The 21,265-nt window shown below is 39.7% G+C and overlaps 1 protein-coding gene across 2 annotated transcripts in view; it reads left to right on the top strand.

The window, feature by feature from the left end:
• The window catches only part of LOC143356448 (tRNA dimethylallyltransferase), a 148,348-nt gene that overhangs the window by 105,841 nt on the left and 21,242 nt on the right, over positions 1 to 21,265 (top strand). The window lies entirely within an intron of this gene.

The raw sequence follows: 21,265 nt of genomic DNA, 5'->3' as shown, positions 1-21,265 counted from the left end.
CATTAATCATTGAAAAACCTCTAAGGGCAGTTTTGACCATCTTAATCGGCTAGGCCCTTTTTCGATACTTTGACCTTAATTTTCGAGGTAAAGATGAATTTTGCGGTGCATTTTGTTCACTGATCTCTACCGATTCGGAGGTGTGGAATCACGCTATGATGATCGTGACATATAATTTTTATACACCCTGTACATACTGAGAACAAATGTGTATCGGGTTTTACTAGATTAATTTTTTTGTGTTATACAAGAAGTGCATTAAAAGGAAATAGAAAGCTGTTTCGAAGTTGAAGCTACATTTAAGAGAATAGTAATATCTTTTTAATAATACGGTGTTTACTCGATATATGTCCAAAACACGGGTCTAGCCACGGGCATATATCGGCCAGGAGGTACTATTCTTTGATCCAGGTCTCTCGAGCTTCTTGGCCCCCCGCGAGGTATACCCCACGACAGTGGGCATGGTTCTGCGACTTTTATCGCCTATGCATTTGGGACATATATAGAGTAAACACTGTACCGCTTCGCGAGTTTAAAACTAAATGTTGGATAGTTTCCTGACTGGTATTTATCGTTCCATTAGTCACGAGGGAAACCGTGTTTCCTGTGATCTGTGCCAGCAATTGTTATTCATTGTCCAAGTCATTACGTAATTTTTACCTGCTTTCCCTCGATAATGATATCCAATCGAGCGGAACTTATAGTCCATCGAGTACTGCAGAAAGTGTGAAAAATGACATTTCTGTAAACACGTAGAAATGGAGAACAATTTCCGAATTGTCGTTGCAGATTTTATAGTGCAATCAACAACGACCAATTATTATAATAAATAATACATTAAAGTGTAATGTTCTGCCTGTCGCGAAGAAATAAGAGTACAGATATATTATGTCATTGAATATCGTGCGAAATTATTATTTCTATTGTCAGTAAATTATTATTGCTATTGTGAACGAAGTTACAGAAATTATTAGGATATGAAATAGAAATAATATTATAGAACTTGATTTATTATGTTTAAAGTATTCGATCAGAATATTCAAATTTCATACCAGTTTATTTTTATATATTTTCCTTTTAGAGGTTTGAATTGATTCAAGTTTAAAGGAGAACGACTCGAACAGGGAATAAAAAACGTTCAGAGATTGAAAACCAGATGGGAATTTTATTAATAAATCTTCTTGAACATTTTGATTTAATTTTGCTGTTTGCCGCGAATTGAAACTTGCTAGCGTTGTTCCAAAAATATTGCCTGAATTCGCAGTTTCCTGAGGAGGAGGAGAAGTTAGCACTATATTTCTTATTCGCGTCGACGATACGCTTCACGTGGTCGGTTTCACGAGTTCGCGACTCGAATTCGACCCGAATAAAAAGCTCCTTGTCTCGTATGCATCCTTCTCCCCTTTATTTGATCCCTGGTTCTTCTACTGCCACATGAGTTGTCGGAAATGCCATGCATGCCACTGTGCCCGAAACCGGCGTACTTGTTACATCTGTGCAGAAAACACGAACAGCAAAGCTGGAGCAGCGACGAATCAACTTAATGGAACAGGAGCTGAATTGAGGGCCCGCGATAGTCACGTGACTTTTTAATTAATAATTTCCATTCACAGTGTTGATCCGGCAGGTCTTAAGTCTGTGACTAAACTTGTCACATTTTTTGCTGTGTATTATCGATATTATGAATTCTGACAAAAATTAAGACAAAATATAGCTCAATTTGTAGCCGGAGATATTTTCTAGTGCGCGCTGCTCTCGATTTCATCCGGAAAACTCATCCAATGGCACAACAATGCTTGGATTCCACGGCATGCGCATCGTCAGTTTTTGTCCTACTTGTAACGCTTATATTACCAAATATCTGCATAATCTCGGCAGCTCCCGACCAGCGTGCACTAGATTGAATCTTCCTCTTTCGAACGAGCCCTTTACCAGCGACAAAATATTCTTATATAAGGGCGAAAACTTGAGGCAGGTAAAACCATTTTTTAACGGTAATGTAGTCACTCTACCTTATCGTGAATTTACGGTATAGATTTTCTTCATTGAGATTTGTTCGCGATTCAATTCGAGTCTACCATTAAATTGAGATTAATAAAATACAATTGTTGTCTATTCTACTCGAGAACCTCCTGCTACCTTGCAGTGTCTTAATTTTGTTTTAGGATTTATTCTCGCAAATAGCAACATCGATAGAGTGAAAAGAAAAATGACACGAACAGAGTCAGAGCGAAGAAGAAATTTTATTTGCAATTGCGAATTCTTTTTTAGTAAACATAAAATACAAATAAAGTGTATCTTCGTGCGTTTATGGCAACTTCAAATGTATAAAAGAGCAAGAATGGTTGGTGTTTTAATTCTTATAATAAGACTTTATTAATAGAATCCTTAGAATAGTATTCTAATTCTATTAATTTTTATTATACATTTACACGATCTATGCACTTTATGCTTGATTACTCCTATTCGTGTCTATTTGCCACAAAAATAAAATAGGAAGAGAGTTCCTGTCTTAGGGAAAACGGATGGCGAAAACGCAGGAAACGAAATTTCCGGAGGATGTAATATTTTTGGCTATTTAATTAGGACTTAGCCTAAACGATAGAATTTGATGTCATGCTCGATACGCCTTGCGGTAAAGTATGAGATTATTTGTTTGTAACGATAATACTATTCTTATCGTTCGCGTGACTATCCAGAGAAAAATTTATGCGGACAGTCCTCGTGTTTTTGGACACGCGTTGTAAATTGTACTATTTATATTGCACGCGCGTCTATTTAGTTTATCGTTGTTCCAGAATCAGCCTACATGTCCCTTAAAATATAGTGCACATTAATAGTACACAATTTTTACATTTTTAGCCGAAAGAACTATGTCGATGAATCTTTTTTTTTTAGCAATTTACACTTCATTAAATAAATTCGAAAAAATCTATCCTCATCCCTATAAACAATTTGTGTTCTCGAAAAGACTTTTCCAAACTTTAAAGCGTACGAGGTGCTTTAAAGTATTGAAAATAAGTCTTTTGAACTTTAAAAGTTTAAGGCTTAGGTAAATAGATTATATTTGGTTATTTGCATAAGTAAATTATTTATTTAGAGACGGGACCCGTGTGACCGAGGTCTCGAACACGACGTCACTCATTCCTAAAGGGTTAGTTTAACATTTGCAGAACATTTTTAATAATTTTAATTATAATTGTAACGCCATGCCAATCACTGTGTTATCCAATAGCACGTAATTATTAAACTACGGAGTGTTATGCAAAATGAACATGCAACAACTAGGAGTTGTATAGAAAGGTATTTTCTATTTTAATAATTTTAATATGTTGGAGATAATGTAGCAGTGTCTTTAAATTTTGAATTATAACGTTAAATATTTCGCCTATTTATTTTCGTCGTAAACGCATCAAATCCGCAGTCTAGTAATTATGTTAAGTGAAGTACTGTCTGGCGACTGACACATTTAGAACATCCGTGCGACTAAATAAAAATCGAAAGATTTTCTCGGTTTCCAGCGTTCCTTATTTTCAGCTCTGTAACATAGTGATGACGCGCCGTTGAAATATCTGTCTACTAAGTTGATTCATATTGCACGATTGTTACATCGGGAGTGGGTGGCGGATTACGCACGTCTGCGAAACGTCTCCGTCTCGATTTTCGATCATCCTCGTAGAAACGCTGACGCCCGAATTTCGAGATATCCGACACTGCAGGGGAAGAACGTCGAATTAGCGGGTTCGCTGAATCGCAGTAACAGTGCCTTGATAAAACGGCAGGTTGAAAATGAATTTTTCAAACAATTGACTACTATCTCGATAACCCAAGCCAATTTTATTCCGCGCAGTGTATTACGAACTGCTGTTCAGATTTTATGGCTGGGTCACATTTCATCGTGATTCGTGAATATTATTATCTTCCGTGACGTTAAATAGCACTTCTATTTGGAATATTCGAAGACACGGTATCGCGTCTACATATTTTTCATTTTACCCAAGCTCATATTTTTCAGAATCTTTTCCGAAACAACAAACTTGGCTTCCCTAAAATACCTCGGCGGTAAATCATTCGACACGTGCGCGCTCCTCTTCGCTGTAAAGAACGTTTTTCTTTAAATAAGGTTCCGTTGGAATCTGCAAGATGCGAGATATTTAATAAATCCATAATAAATCTCGATACTTCAGTTTTGGTTTCATCGGATGAATTTATTTGTTTCGATTGTGAGGAATTTTTTAAATGTCTATTTCCGCGGTCGACGCGTTTTACAATGCGGTAGCGTGTGAACTAGGGTCATTGATTTTTCGACGAAGATACGCGAAATCTATAATAAACACCGCGCAGGAGTGTTATTGTGCAACTGCGATGAAGAAGATCAAGTGTGCTTTTGTTAGTCTTTGAAACGTAACCCCTCATTCTGCATTCGTTTGTAGTCTCATGTAACAAGGGTTTCGCGTTACACGAGACATTGCTGGAACTTAACTGCCGTGTTATGTGAGGGTTACGCGCGCTTTATCATGAACTTGTGGAACGTAATTACGATGTTCATTAACGAGGTTTTCGCATGTACGAGGAAGCATCCATTCCATTGAGCAATTCCTCTACCCAGAAGACAACGGTTTATTCTTCCTTGCAACGTTCGTGTTGCATAAACCGATATAGTTGGTGCTTCCGGTGCATTAATCATAGATGTACGTTTAATTACTTTAGGTTGGTATATGTTGCCGTATCGACGAATCGATAGACAGCACGAAGACGTTCAGAGTCGCCGGATCAGGGGAATCGAATTGAGGGGAAAAAGTTATCCCCTCTCTGCCAGTAACGGATTAGTCACGCATGCGCGACAGAGAGGGGGAAACGCGTCACGTGACCGGGTCGTAGGAGGGGAAGGTGTCGATAAGTTATCCTCAGGAATTGTTCTTTCAATTGTTACTTTCGGGATACTCCGAAAAATTGACATTAATGTTGCAAAGAAAAAATATTAGAAATAAAATATTAATCCTGTTGGTACAGTGTCCAGACAAACCTATAATGCATCGAATGAGTCTTGTTTGAAATGAATTGGTCGATTGGTTTCCGATTTACAGTGAATTCTCGATATTTGTCACCAACACGGGTCTTGCCAGCGTCATGTATCGTCCAGGAGACATATCCGAGCCGTGTTATGTTTACACTCGTGCTTCTTGACCCCTCACGGGGTATACCCCGCGGTAGTGGGAATAATTCCGCGACATTTATCACTCAGGCCTTGGCGACGTATATAGAGAAATCACTGTATCCGCCGCACGGTGGGCAATTTGGACAAAATCGGATTCAAAATCAAGGAACTTTCGATAGGAATGAGGTAGAGCGATGAAATTTTTTTTAAATGAAAGCTGCAACTTTGTAGAATATGGGAAAAGTAGAGAGATTGTGGTACGAACGTCTTTTAACCTCGAGAAAATTCGTTAAACGCGCACAAATTCAAGAAAATTTTAGTTTTTCCAATACCACGCGCGGAAAAAAATTTTTTTTTAACATGCTATACATCATTTCCCATAGATTTTTTCACGCTGATTTCAAATCTGGTCTCAGAATTTGTCTACGACCTCAGGATTTTGCGAAAAATAGATTTTTGTGACCAAAACTAATGAAATCATTTTTTCGTTGAAATGATTGGACGGTAATAATCTCCCTATTTTTCCCATATTCTACAAAGTTTCAGCTTTAGTTTAAAAAAAATTTCACCGCTCTACCTCATTTCTATCGAAAGTTCTTTGATTTTGAATCCGATTTCGTCCAAATTGACCACTGTGTGCCGGATGAACTTAGAAACCGCTTGTGCTTGTGAAAATGGTGCTCGAGCTGATTATTTTTGCTAATTCAACCGCAAAATTTGTACTTTGAATTTGTCTGAAATGAAAGTCGATTTTCTGAGCTTGTTACGCGAGAATCCCCGGTTGAAACAACGGTCTTCCGCTCGTACGGGAATCGTGCAAGAGCGAACGGTATTTTCTATTGTTCCGACGTTGCGTTTCGTTGAAAATAAAATCAAGCACGTTGAAGTATAATGCCAAGGTTGGCTCGATCTAGGTTCGGCGCGGCTCGGCTCTCACGAACACACCATCACGAATTTCTAGTAGTATCCGTAACGCCCCTTTGATCGGGGAATCGTGGGCTAGGCGGGTTCGCAGAGAGCTGCCGCCGAAAATAGAGAACCGGGTCAGCGTGCATTGATGAGAACGCGCCTTAGCATTCCCATGGAAGGCACCCCCCCCCCCACCAGCCGCGTGCTTCTCGTTCTATTTCGCCTCGACGCCATTAAAAAGGCCCCCTATCTCCTCTTTGTCGAGAGACCAACAAGATCCCTATCGACAAGACAGGAACGAGGAACCACCTGTTTTCATTTCGCCGTTTCATTTTCCGACGATTCGTTTCGTGGTTCGCACGAGAATTCCCGCAATCATGACTTTCCAATGAGTGATCATACCGCACGGCCCAGGGGCCCTAATTGGTTCGGTTTTGTGACGTTGCCTTCCCCCCCCCCCCATTGCGGGCTCGGTGGAACTCCGTGGGATTCTACCGAAAAATAATTTCACTCGATTGCTTCGAGTCCGTCAACCGTAGCCAGAGTCGCTATATATTTTTAATTTATATTATATATTTCCGATTCTCGAGAAATTGTCCATTTTTGAACCACGGGAAGCTTCGATCTCTAAATATACGGTAGTTTCAAAATTTTATTTTTCACAGTGGCTGTGCAAAAATATCTTACAATTAGACAATACAGTCTCATGGACACTGACAACAACACGGGTCATGCCTGCGTCGTGTATTGTCCAGGAGACATGCCCAAGCGGTGTTATGTTTACACTACTCGGCGTCCGACGCGGTAGTGGGGATAATTCTGCGACATTTATCATCCAGGTCTTGGCGACGTATACAGAGAAATCACTGTGATGAGTAACGGATGGCAAAAGTAGAGTCGACGTGCTTCCACTTCGAACGTCTCACGATAGGATGCCGATACATATTCGCGAGGATGTTTTCGTGTTAATTAAAGACTATCGAATTTGCTGCACGAGACGAGCCGGAAGCGTGTCATTAGTCATTAGCGTCCGAATTTAGTCGGTGCGCGGCCCAAGTGTTTACGGGGACCTGGAGGGTCTTCGGCTGCTGATGGCCGGCAATTTTTCTGAATACGTTTGCATACCTTTTTCTATTCTCTTCTTTTAGGCTGTCCGCTTTTGCCGACCTGAGAATCGACGGCCGAAACGCCTGTACATTCTCACGAAAACTACGTCGACGCCCGTCGGCGTGCTCCGATTTTCCACGAAAATCATTTCTGCAAATTACACGCAACACCGTTTAGTCCTTAGAAAATTTCGGATACGGGAGTCAGGCCAGTCCTTCCTTTCTCGAGCATTTTTTGCCGATACTCACGTCATTGGCACGTTAATCTGCCGCGCGTCGGGCGGTTGCTCAAATTCCACAGAATCGAAGCAATTTATTTACTGAAAGGAAAATTTAGATTATTCCTTCGTCGGGAAGTATTTGATCAATTTCGAAAGTAAATGTTTTCTGTACCACGTGGGCAAATAATTATAATGGTACAGTGATCTCTCTATATATGTCGCCAAGACCTGGGTGATAAACGTCGCGGTATTATCCCCACTACCACCGAGCAGTGGCTCGAGAGGCCTCGAACACCGAGGAGTGTAAACATAATACGGCTCCTGCACGATACATGACGCTGGCAAAGCCCGTGTTGTTGACATATATCGAGAGGTCACTGTTATTGATTTATTTACTACAATAAGATGTAGTAAAGCTATGAGTTTTAAAGATGTATTTTATTGGTGCCATGACAAGTAAAACAATAAATTGAATTTTTATAGAAATCTGCAGTTCGGCAAGAAGTTTAAATAATTTATTGCTAAATATTAGTCATAACTAGACTGCAGATGTCTATTTTTATGCTTTCGAGAGTTAAGTGATATCTCATGTCTTACAGCAACAGTTTTGTGGGAAATTAGCATAAATTTTGTTGAACCATACGCTTTATCAATTTCGCAAACCTCTTGTTAGCCAGGAACACATAAAGACACGCGGTCCATTTATAGAATCTTTTAAATTACACGTGATATTCGATAAATTCGCTGTCCGTTACTTTCTCATGTCAGATTCTGTTGGTAAGCGAGACAAGCGGCGCGCCTACTCGGGATTTCCTGAATGTCTCAGCTAAAATTAGGCGCGTTTAACGAACAAGTCGTCAGATTTGTCCGTATAACAGAATTGCAAAACAAAAAAAAAAAAAAAATAATGGAGTCCCGTTCGTTACAATCCATGCCTATTCATTTTATAGAAGCGGAAAGAGAAACGTGCCGGGCACACACAGTGACGCTTCTGTCGAACTTCGAAATTAATACGTAAATTAATCAAAAGTCGGTTAGACTCCAGACACGGTTGCTTTTTTCTTTTACCGCAAAAAGCAAAAAATAGCATAAGAACACTTTCAATCCTATTACAACACTGTATTCATTTTCGTCCGGTCCAGAGAGCGAGAGGTACGAAATCTGCCAAATTTCGTGCTGCGTCATTTATCGTGCGATTTTTTTGCCTTGTTTTTTTGTTCCTCGGGCGTAGATGCGTTGAAGATAAATTTAGATTTATCGTGTCGGGCCGTGCATACGCGATTGCATTTTTCCTTTTTCTCTCTTCCGCCGTCGAAAACGTCTGCACCGACCTTTCCTCGAATCAATGGTCCCGTCTGAAGGTGAAAATGTCAACGGCTCTCCCGACTACTGGACTGATCCTGATTTGGTAAACATACACGCACTTGCGCCGTGTACCACGAGCGACCATAATACGTACGCGTGGGTGCGAACGCTCGATTCTTCCTTTGTAGGCGAGACGGACGGCACCGTTTCGTAGAAATCACGTGCCAGATCGTCCAACTACGATATCACGTTAACCTTGACATTATAATTTTCGCTGGATCGCACGGGCAAACCTACCATTGAATGGCCAATGGATCCGACGAATACCTGAGCTCAAAAAAAAAAAAAAAAAGAAAAGAAAAGTCGTTTCGATGTCCGAGCTGAAAACTGATCCAACCTTCGCATGGCGGAACTTGGGTCCGTCCGTAAGGGATCCAATTACTGTGGGGGTACCAATTACTGTGTCCATATTAAGTATAATGCATATTAAAAAAGAGAGATTAAATTTTCTTCCTTTAAAATCTGTTATATATCGCTTTTTTAATTTTCATTATGCTTTAAAAATAAGTATAATTAATATAGGCACAGTAATCGGTACCCCCCACAGTAATTGGGCCCCTTACACTAATAGCCAGTTCAAATGGTTAGCTATTTGTATGGGTCCCATGGAAATTAACTTTTCAAAAAGAAGTCCAAGTTGTATGGTCCAATATTGAACAAAAAATTATCGTCTTTTTAAAAGTGTCCGAATATTAATAGGACTCACTGTACGTCGAAACAGTAAATAATGAACTATAAATATCCAAATGAGGGATACAAATTCTTCATTGTTCAATTATACACAGCAATTGTTCAATTTCACTTACTAAACGTGATAAGATTATGACACTTTGTGGATTCGTAGCTCCTAAAATATTAAAAAAATCAAAATAGTAAATAAAATACAAAATCCAGCAAAGTTTGGTACGTTTTCAAATTACTTTTAATCCACCGGAATTAGTATTACAGTAAGCTATGTAGCTACTTAATAATACGTGAACCTTTCCATGACTTTCTGAGACCGTGAAATTTGCAAAACCAGCTACAATCCCATAATTGATTAGGAACGACGAAATAAGAGAGCTCGATAAGATGTATGTACTATACATATGAGCTGCAACATTGTGAATTGACATGCGGATCTAATGTGACATTATGATCCCCATGAACCGTTACATAGTATGCTTCGTCCGAGGATCACTAATACGCTACTGAATCCTAAATCAACAATGCGTGACACACAGGAAAATGCAGATTAGAGGAACGCCCACTATGTTGATACGCAAACATCCTGCTTTGTCCTTTTGGCAGCACCTTCGTGACATTACGTGTCCCTGCGGCTAATAGTGCCGAGAAGAAAGCGGTATGTGTGTGTATGAATATGTTAATTAATATAGCGTGGCAGCTACGTTTCATCATCAAGTTACGTTACGTTCAGTTACGTTTCGATCGTAACCTTGACGAACGCCATTGTACAAATGTTTGGATACTGGACCTTGAGTAGTCAAATAGCTGTAATTCAAACATTCCATTATTGGATTGTCGTATTGCTTCGTCCGTTCTACATTCTGTTTTTCTCTGTGAATAATAGACAGTAATTTTTCATATAAATTTACACTATTTCGTGCTATTCGTGTTTGAAACTACTGTTACGCTGTGCTATAATTTATTCTAATTTTTTCAATATCTAATCCCTTCAACTTAATCCTTCCATCGATGAAGCAAATTTTTCTGCTTTTCTGTGAAATAATACTGACAGGAGAACACATACAGTGACACCCACTAATAATATTCGGACGCTTTTAAAAATCGTAAAATTTTGTTAATATTGGACCATACGACTTGGATTTTTTTAAAGAAGTTAGCACTTTTGGTTTGCTGTATAAAGTGAGAAAAATTTTTTGCAAAAATTGCAATTGGTCGAAATTGCAGAGAAAATACTAAAAGTTGTATTTGGCAACTTTTTTATGTGGACTTGAAAATTTGGAAAGTACGATTTGTAGATCTGTATGAATTATACATACTCTGAGAATTTCATCAAAATCGGTCAACGTTGCAATGAGCTACAGATGTGCCAAAATGATCACATAAGTTTTCATCGTTAAACGTTTGTAGCTCATTGAAACGTTGACCGATTTAGGTGAAATATTCAGAATATGTATAATTGATACATATGTAAATGTTTAATATAAGCCCGCATAAAAAAGTTGCAAAATACAACGTTTAGTACTCTCTCTGTAATTTCGACCAATTGCAATTTTAATCAAACATTTTTCTCACGTTATGTACCGATCCAATTGTTCTAACTTCTCAAAAAAATTCAAGTAGTATAGTCCAACATTGACAAAGTTATGCGATTTTTAAGAGCGTCCGAATATTAGAGGGAGTCATACGGTACAATAAAATGACCCTGTGTTCGCGGATTCAACAGATTGAAGTGGCTTTGGCCGTCCTCTGGAAAAGTACGGTTTCTCACCCGAACCGACCAAACTGGACCGATTAATCGCACATAAATACAACTTCCTAATCTCCATTAAGGAATACAAAACAACATCGAATTCGCCAAATCACGCAATTGTGAACAGCTATACCTCGCCGGCAAGATTTCCGGATAGAAACGTGAAAGCGTTTATCCAGAACGAATCAGATATCCCGATTGCTTACGCAAAACGTGCGTTTTCGAAAAGAAGAAACTACTGAAAATCTCAAAAAGTATTTTAAAACATCACTTTCTTGTTGAAACGGATGTATGACCAATCGTCTTTTATTTCTTAACACTAAACCTACCGCGCCCAAAACATATGAAAGTGAAACGTCTTATACAAGGTAGAACTTAAACTTTGTACAATTTTCATTACAATCTGTGCTTAAGTAAAGAAGTTAATTCAATGATTTCCTACGGGAACGTTGTTCTAATTTCAATAATTCTGAACTAGAAAAACTTAAATCGCGAATCGTTTTGGCCGTGGTAGGTTCAGTGTTAAAATTATTTCTTTGTATCTTAAAAATTCTTGATTTCTTTAAATTTGATTAATTCTTAAAAACATCTTCTGAATATTAGTGGGAGTCACGGTATTTTGGAGGTTCGAACGGACAGTGTCTTCGAACCTAGAAGTCGCGAAGGAAGTTTAGCATTCGTTGTGCGGTTTAATTTGTGAAAATGGGAATTCGCGGAACGATTCTGCCAACAGCGCTACCATCGGCAGTGATCGCCGATGGATTTACGACAGCGCGAGACAGGCCGGAGTAAACCGCTTCCCGGACAGGGTCGTGAAAATTCGCACGCGGTCACCTTCCAGCTCGTCTACTACTTTTGTTTCTTCTGGAGGGACCTTGGCACGATTCGCGAGGCAACGAGGCGGCCGAGGCTTTCTAGTTTCTAGCCTCTGCTCCTTCGCTTTCTGTTGGCCACGGACGAAACCGGAGGGAATCGTCGTTTCTGTTACGTAAACCGGCGCGTTAGCCGAGTCAACGACAAGAACGACAAGAATTCGTCGCCGTCGACGTCGACGTCGACGGGAAGCCCTTGGGTGTACCGTCGATTCTTCCACTTCATTTATCACGTGCTACTTTGTGGGACCGGGCAGCTTCCGGTCGCGTTTCACCGTTCGACTATTCTGGGATCAGCTACCGGGACCACGTTTTTGACCGGAGCGCTATAATTGACTGACACAGGGCCGCCAACGCGGTAGCTATGTTAGCAGTTTTTATTTCAACCGTGACCGTAATATATTCGGACGATGGCGTTAATTATCGATGCCGGAAAACTACGGTGAACACAGGGGTTGTCGAGTCTCTCTCTCTCTCTCTCGTTCTCGATCTCTTGATCTTTTCAGCCACGATTATTTTCAAGACCGCAATGTCAGTGACGAAAGAGCCGAGCGTATCGAGGCGATAAAATGTTCTGACGGATCCCAGTTTCTTTGAAACTATTTGGAACAGCCGTTACATGCGGCGCTAGTAAATAAGATACGGAATCAGATTTATTGGCGTTCTGCAATCACGTGGAGAAGATACCGGGCTCGATGATGCTCCAGTCCTTTTCGGAAACGAGGCTCCGATACGATTTTCCGACGACTGGATCTTTGCGCACAATCAACGTTTTCTAAATCAATTCTGAGAAACAATTGTTGTATTGTTTTATGAGAATCAGAAGATAGTTTTTATCATAATACACTGAGTTCTCTATATATGTCGCCAAGACCTGGGTGATAAACGTCGCGGAATTATCCCCACTACCGCGGGAAATACCACGAGAGGCCTTGGACGCCGAGGAGTGTAAACATAACCCCGTTTGGGCATGTCTCCTTGGCGATACTTGACGCTGGCAAAACCCGTGTTGTTGACATATATCGAGAATTCACTGTATGTGGTTGTATTAAGTACCCAATCGTTTCCCACGAAATACCGGAAAAACGCAATGGCGGATTACAGACTCTTTATAACTTTTTTAAATTGTGTGGGATTAAAGAGTGACTTATTAAATGCACAGTCAAACCTGTTTTTGTGCGGTAGATAAGGACCGCACAAAAAAATATTCAGAAAGTTTATAAATAGCTATAACAAATCATTTTTTACAACATATTAAAGAAAATTTTTTTATGCGGTGGAGAGGGACCGCATGAGAAAAAGTCTCACTTAGAAAATATGTCAAAGATTTACGAAATAGCGAGAAAGTGCTTTCCAAACAAAATAAATAATTAAATTACACATGGAAACATTTTAAAAAAATTTAATTTCTCATTTTAAACATGGAGAAATTTTCAAAATGCATATAATTCAATTCTACTCGTCGTAGTCCAAAACGCGCGTCTTCTTTTTATACCGCGTATAAAAAATCGCACAAAACAAATCGCACAAAAAAAGAATCGCATAGAAAAGGACCGCACAAAAACAGGTTTGACTGTATTTAAACGACTTATTCGGACTTTCCGAACAGGTTGAAGTTCCAATGATAACTTCCACAGTCGGTCATCGCTTCCTCATTTAATCGAAACAAAGTTGTTGACCACAAAGGGGCAATTACTCTGACATGGCTGAAGGGCTAATCAGAAGGAGGATCAAACCTGTCACTACTTACTATTAAACTGGCCATTCGTACTCGCATCACTGTCAAACCTTTCGGACACCTACAAATTTCGCAAAACCTTAACGGCGTCGCTGCCTCTCTTTTTCTCGCTTCCTGTCCATCGCGTGTGGACTATACGATCATCACTGAATTTTATGTGTTATAATAGTGGTCATAATTATTTAATTCTCTCTAATTGCTAGACAATCCAACCACGTTTTGCTCGCATTTTTTGTTATATTGGTCCGGTGATAAATTCTGTCCGTTTTAAATAAAACGGTTTTTAAGTAAGTAGTGTATATATATATATGTACATCTATACTACTTACCAGTGCAATTTTCCTGTGTCAACTCATATATTCTTTGTTTTAACTCCAAGAAAATAATTACAAAATTTCGCTATTCGTCGAATTTCAATTTTAATGAAATTCTGCAAGTAGATAACTAAAACTAATGCATATTTTTTTTTTAATTGCAGTAATTTCAATTTTAATGTAATTCCACAAGTAGATAACTAACACTAATACATATTTTTTTTTTAATTGCAGTAATTTCATTCAAGCAGTGTAACTATCCTCTACATTTTAGTTTCCCCAACTAGATTATTAGAGACAGAAAAAAAGTATCAGATTAAGTGTAAAGTATATATGTAAATAGAAAGTATGAAATTTTCAGAATGTATCGAAGTGACACATATCTATACAGATGAAAAAGTTGTATAAAGCACAACCGCACTATAAATATTCCCTCTATAATTCCAACCAATTGGAATTTTGTGAAAATTTCTTTTTCTATTTAGGAAAACTAATCCTAACTTAAAAAAAAAACTTCGTCATTCAGTCCAATTTTAACACTTTCACGGCCACACATATCTCTCATCAACGTTAAATCGTCACCAGAGCATGTCGCAGGTTTTATTACCTGTCTGCAGCGCTACTTACGCAGCCATTCGTACTGTAATTAGCAATTAATAATTAGCAAACGTTTCAACCACACGAGTGACAAAAGCGACTGCGTGTCAGCGAAAACTATCAACTAAACTCGTTCAAGAATCTGTTCGTATTATTTCAGCCCATTCCACTAACCTACGATCGCCTCACAAAAATTCCAGTCTGACAGTTCACTGTCTCCTGACTTTCAAGGCCAACGTCAGAAAAAATGCTCGAAAATCCGTGTCCGCATGCCTGTCCGTAAAATTTCTGACAATGAAACCATGAACGAGTTTCACGTTTCTCTTTGTTCCTTTTTCTTTGCCTTCCTTCTCCCTCCTGCAGTAGCCACCCTGCCCCTCTCCTGCCGCCACGTATCACAGCCTCCCCTCCCCTCCCCCCTCCCCTCTCCCTCTCTTCTTCGACGTGTCGTGCCCCTCCCGCTACGGGGAACACATGGGTTAGGTTATACATGATAAGTGAAATGTAGTTGTGGCACGTCGAGCGTTATGTACCGTGTGGTCATCAAATACCGACTTGGGTGGATCTTGCGTCATTGACGGTGCCCATGAATGAACGCGGCGCGGCTCGGCGCGGCGACGAGGCTCTCTCGTCCCGTCTCGGGCCCGCACGTGTAGAAACCCGCGAGCCCCCGTCGGCATTTAAATACGATTTAAAGCGAACGCGACCGAAACGAGTTGCGGAGGTCGCGTTTTATACACGCGGAGGAACGAGCGTGAGAAATGGTTTTACCGGAGATAGCCGGACCTGCTCCTCTCCTCTCCTCGCCGAGGAGGAGTTGTTTTGCGTGCGAACACCGACGCCAGATCATCTCGGCCGGGACTCGTTTTTTCTACGAATTCTCGTGTCAGCGAGTTAATTGGGGACTTAGCTAACGGCTCAGCATCGCCTCGGGATCGACCGTCCCAGGCTCCTCCTTTGATCTCGCGGCGTTGCCCACGAGATTCGAACGAACCAGTCGCCGCACAAAGGGAAATATCAGACCCCCGCGTGACACAGGTACCGGGCCTTCTGTCCAGGGACCGACCATCACAATTATCCCAACGATTTTTATCAACGAAATCAGCCGAGCTTGTTTAATATTCCGGTTCGCCTGTTAACCCCTTCAGTGGCTTGTTTTATTGTGCGAAGCGCGGTCCTCGGTGGCGAGTGTTTTCCCGATATATGTCAGCGACATATATAGGAGACACTATTCTTGGATCCACGCTGAACGTGGTACCCGTATTATGTTTACACTCCTGGGTGTCCGAGGCACCTCACAGGGTATACCCCGTGGTAGTGAGCATAGTTCGGCGACTTTTATCGGCCAGGTACTCGAGACATATATCGAGAATAGAGTGTATAAACACAGGCTCGCGAAAGTGTTCAAACGCCCTTTAAAACAGTATAACTTTTTTCAGATTGGATCAAACGACCTGACTTTTTTTTTTTGAGCAATTAGAAGAATTGGTTTTCCAAACGATGTACAAAAAAGATTTTGAAAAAATTGCAAGAATTACATGAGAAAAAATAAAAATGGCACTCTCGACAACTTTTTTATTCGAGCCTGTAATGAAAATTTAAAATACGCGTTTTGTAGATCTATGTTAGTTATACACAAGCTGAAAATTTCATCGAAATCGATTGATATGCGCACGAGCTACAAATAGTCAAAAGTGGTTGGGAATCGTAGTTTTTCACGATTTTTGGTCAGTTTCCACAGATTCTAACATCTTTCGCCGTTTTTATCCGTGTCAACCGATTTCGATGGAATTTTTAGTATGTGTACAACTAACATAGATCTACAAAACGCACATTTTAAATTTTCATAACAGGCTGAAATAAAAAAGTTTTGGAAAGTGACTTTTTTATTTGCTCGTATAATTCCTAGCAATTCCAGTTTATAATATATCCATAAAGTCTTTTAATCTTTTCACTATTTTAAATCCCACCTACTCATTTCTGTCATGAAATTCGGAGTCTAATTATTATTACACGCAAGCGAATACATACAATGTAATTAGTGTAACTATATCCGTCATAGCTTTCAAGAGTTGGCCTCCATTTATTCTCACTGGAACTTCTCACTATGGAAACATGTTTTGAAAAAAGTTGTACGATCCAGGTTTCACTACATGGTTAAAAATTTGCGTACAAGTTGAATTTCAAGCTAATAATATTTCAGTGCCGTCGAAGCTTCCTGAATACATGCTAGTGGACATTGTTCCGTTCTCTGGTGTCAGTTCATGGAAACTGCCTAAAGGAACGAAATCGATCAAGCGATATCATTAGCTATCGGTGTATTAATAGTTACCTCGACTTGGCATTCAAGTTTATCTGATTATCGAGCAGTTTCAATGCTACGCGTCTTATTAATGTCGACGTAACACGACTACGTCGGTGGTCCTCCATTGAAAACAAAAGGAGGAGAGAGAAAGAGAGAGAGAGAGAGAGGAACGCGTAAAATGGAGGAGGAATATGCCTAAACCCGGTGTGTTTACCTTCGACGTGTCGATGCTAACTTTTGGGCACACACTTTCCACGTTTCGTGTAACCACACTGTGAAACCTTTGTCTCGTTACCTTCTAACGTTCTCGCCTGTTTAATTTGCTTGTTTCATCGGAGTTTCTAATCGACTCGAGATCGTTCCCTTCAAACTTCAGCCACGTCTGTTTGATAAAGGGAAATCAGTGTCACCTAGACAAATATTCGGACGTGTTTTGAGGTCAACGCCGGCAATCATTACGAGAGGCAATCCTCTCACGTAACTTTATGCGAATTCACATTTTGACATCAGCGCTTTAACACCAGATTTACCGGATCCGTCAAAATGGCGGGTTCTAGTATTTCTAATTCAAAATTATTAAGATTCCAAAGATGCTTACATGAGAAATTATTTAGCAAATTTATTTCTTTGGGTATATGCTATTTTCAAAATGTTACTGAAAATGTGGATAGCACGTTCTTGTTATTTTTATAAAGTAATGCAAAATAGTCGCTTTTAGAGCTCCGCGTTAAGGGCACATGCTGGCCTAGAATTTTGAAAAAATGGACTATTCAAATTTCCTGAAAAAGGTAAAGGATTTTTTCCCAAGGTATTTTTGAGGTATGCCTACATACTTTCCTCGAATGCTTGTCGTCTGATATCACTGAATGTTTCATAATGTTTTACTGTGACGCGGAGCAAAACCATACGCACATAAAAATAATGTTGCTGTTTTATTGGTTGGCACTTTATCGAGTGAAATTCAAAAGTCCACGTTAACACTGTCGTCCGGAAATCTCGAAATTCGACGACGGCGAAAGTGACGCGCCAGGAATTCGATCGTGTGGGAAGAAATCAGCTGTTGCCGATCCCACGCGGAATCGATTCGATCAATTCCGCCGATGTCTCTGGTACGCGAGGTTGTTAGCACCCGTGTGCTCCCGCAAATATTCTAACGAATGACACCCTTTTTGTTTGTTCCTAACGGGCACTCGAGAACCGAGTCACGTCGGAGCGGTTTATCGCCTTCGATGGATACCTGACCGGTCGGATTTTGCACGTCGACGATTTCGAGGACACGGAACTCTCCTAACGCGTTTCAGCTATTAGCGAGTCCGTACCAAAAGGGAAAGAGTGAGAAAGAGAAAAAAAAAGAGAAAAAGAGAGAGGGGGTGAGGACCAAAAACCGAGAAGAGGATTAATTTCAAAACTTGTTAGCAGCAAAGGGGCGGAAGAGAGAACGAGGGTAAGAGAGAAAAAAGAGAGAGGACCAAAAACAGAGAAGAGGATTAATTTCAAAACTTGTTAGAGGCCACCGATGCCGACGGGTATCGTTCTTTCCTAATTTTTGCCACTAATGATGCCAGCTAGCCTTCGAACTCTTACGCAACTCGCATAGTTCATTGATGTCTCGAGTCCCTTTTAACGGGACGAATTACCTCGAACCGCAATGTGTCCTTCGGTGCTGCCATGATCTGTACGCGAAAGCAAGACTCGACATTTGTTCGTTCCAACGTCAATGTCTTACAATTATTATTTCCTTCTTGCTTGCACTATTGCTCGAAAGTGTTTCACTTTCATGCGAGGCACTTGGAGTTGAGAACCCGAGCCGATTTTATGACCGAAGCACAAACAAGATTCTTTCTTTATGTAAAATGTCCAAGTTAATTATAGGAAAATCTGTCCCTTTCATCGACAATTCGAACAAGTCGAAAACAGTGTATCAATGTTCTTGAATTCTGTGTACCCACGGTTTCGTATTTCATCTATTCGCGTTTGTTATAAATACATAAATCACCGGTTACACAACGTCGTATTAAATGCACTGTATCTTCTGAAATATGAAAGCAAGCATTATCACAGGAGAGTTATAAATCCTCCTAATATCATGTTGTGCGTTATAATTTTAAATAACGACCCGTACCAAATGAATTAGACTCTCTTTACGTGAAAAATGACGTCGTAAAATCCGCTTGTGCGTAACCACGGCGGCGAACGTGTTAAATATTTGGAAAATTGTGTATGAGAAAAATGGTTTCTAAAATTACAATGGAAGATTATAAGAATTACTACTACTGTACTGAATAGAATCTATGAGACGTTTGTGCGTAACTACGTTGGCGAACATGTTAAATATTTGAAAAATTGTGTATGAGAAAAATGGGTTTTAAAAGTACAATGGAAGATTATAAGAATTACTACTACAGTGGTGAATAGAATCTATGAGATTCGCTGAAACACATGAACGATTTCGTAACAATTTTCAATCGGTAATTACGACTGGGAGACTCGTTGCACGTAACACTTTCTCCCAGTTGTAATAACGTAAGTGCAGTCGCGAAATCCTGTATTTCACTAAATTTTACGAATTCTATTCTTCGCTGTCTGTTGATTTTACATTAAAAATCAAGCTTCGATCCAGCGAAGAATATCTTCCGTGTATGCATACGACACGTGTCCTCACTTTCTAACGTATCAGTTTAGTATTGAAACGTGTCGGAGACACATACACGTGATATCAAACAAATAAGACAAAACAAATTACAAACTGAAAGCGGAGGTCGAAGAGAAACCTCGGTTTCACTTGTTGATTCAAGTTTTCGATGGTCTCTTTGAAGAAAGACATCGACACACCAACTGAACTGTATCTCATTTTTCTTTAAACGTTTCTAGCAACGAGTGCTATCGTCGGACAGATAATATAGAGAAATTCTTCACGCGTTTTAACGGATTCCATGCAGCAGCGTTTGGTATAAATGCAATTTATAAATAATGCTTTTAATATGCAATGATTATCCACATTATCGTGTATTCAGTGAGCTGCATTTTAATCTATTCATGAATTTCTGTCAGCACGTCGAGATGGAAATGCGAGGAGCGATCATAATGACGTTGCTTCCAATGGAGCGATCACGAAATTAATCCGCGAAAATCATTTTAACGAGAATCAAATGGCATGTATTCTGAATTAATAAAGCAAAAGCATTTTGTGCTAAACCAAAATATTGAAATTTTTAAACTCTGGTACTATTAACCATTCAAATCAATCATCTGACAAAAATGTTTCTTTTGACAGTTTTTGACAGCCTTTCCGAGCACCGTTTTTTCGTTTAAAAGAGTATTCTTTTTCCTAAAAATAATAAACTCTCCTGGACCGAAATAAACGACACTCAGTGAAAATTCGGCCACTTCGTTAGTGGAAATGCCAAAATGAAGAAGGCGAATGACAATTTGGCCTAGAAATTTTTTAAATATTTTCCAGCTCAACCTTTTCGCGTTGCGTTCGTTTGTATAAATCGCATTGTTGTAGTTGATTGGTGATTTTCAAATATATTTTTCCACGATTGTCAAAATTCCATCGAGAACGTGTAACATCCTGCGGCAAGTAGTTTGTGTGTTGTGTTTGGTCCTTAGCCAACAGCCTCTCGCAAATCATCATCGTTAATGATACGCCCTTCTTACAGCTCATCTTCGAGTCTCTCATCCTCAGTCCTGAATTTTTTGAACCACTTTTGCGTGGCACGTTCGCTTACACAATCAGTTCGGAATGTCGTACAAATCTTCCGGGTTGTGCATACTAGTCGCTGCACTTACTTTGAAACCGTATAGCAAACGTACGCGACGAACAATGCTAGACAATTTTCCGATTTAGAATCGTTAGAGGCCTCTGCCTTTTAAATCAATAATGTTGCATACCCAAAATCTAATTAACAGTACGACGAATCTTATTACTAGACCGCGGATGTTTACGCAATTTTCAATTTTTGTAGGCAAGTTTTAGGAAAGTGGACACAAATAAAATCTAATTTTCAGTGGTAGTGACCTTTGTAGATCTGAAATAAATAAAAATCGTACTGGATTCTTCGGAATTTTATATTATTGCATTTTTTGAAAATTTTCGGAACCCATAAATAAAGATCCGCGGTCTACTCATTACTATGCAGGATAATTTCCAACCGTGATATTTGGTTCCCTTATTTTCCAATTATTGTTTTATGATTGGTACAATAAAAACAATCGTTCGTTAAGCCGATGCATTATGCTT

This window comes from Halictus rubicundus, chromosome 8 (assembly GCF_050948215.1).
Source record: "Halictus rubicundus isolate RS-2024b chromosome 8, iyHalRubi1_principal, whole genome shotgun sequence".
NCBI classification, from domain to species: Eukaryota; Metazoa; Arthropoda; class Insecta; order Hymenoptera; family Halictidae; genus Halictus; species Halictus rubicundus.
The sequence above is the reverse complement of the archived record's forward strand: the minus strand, read 5'-3'. Positions and strand labels throughout refer to the sequence as shown.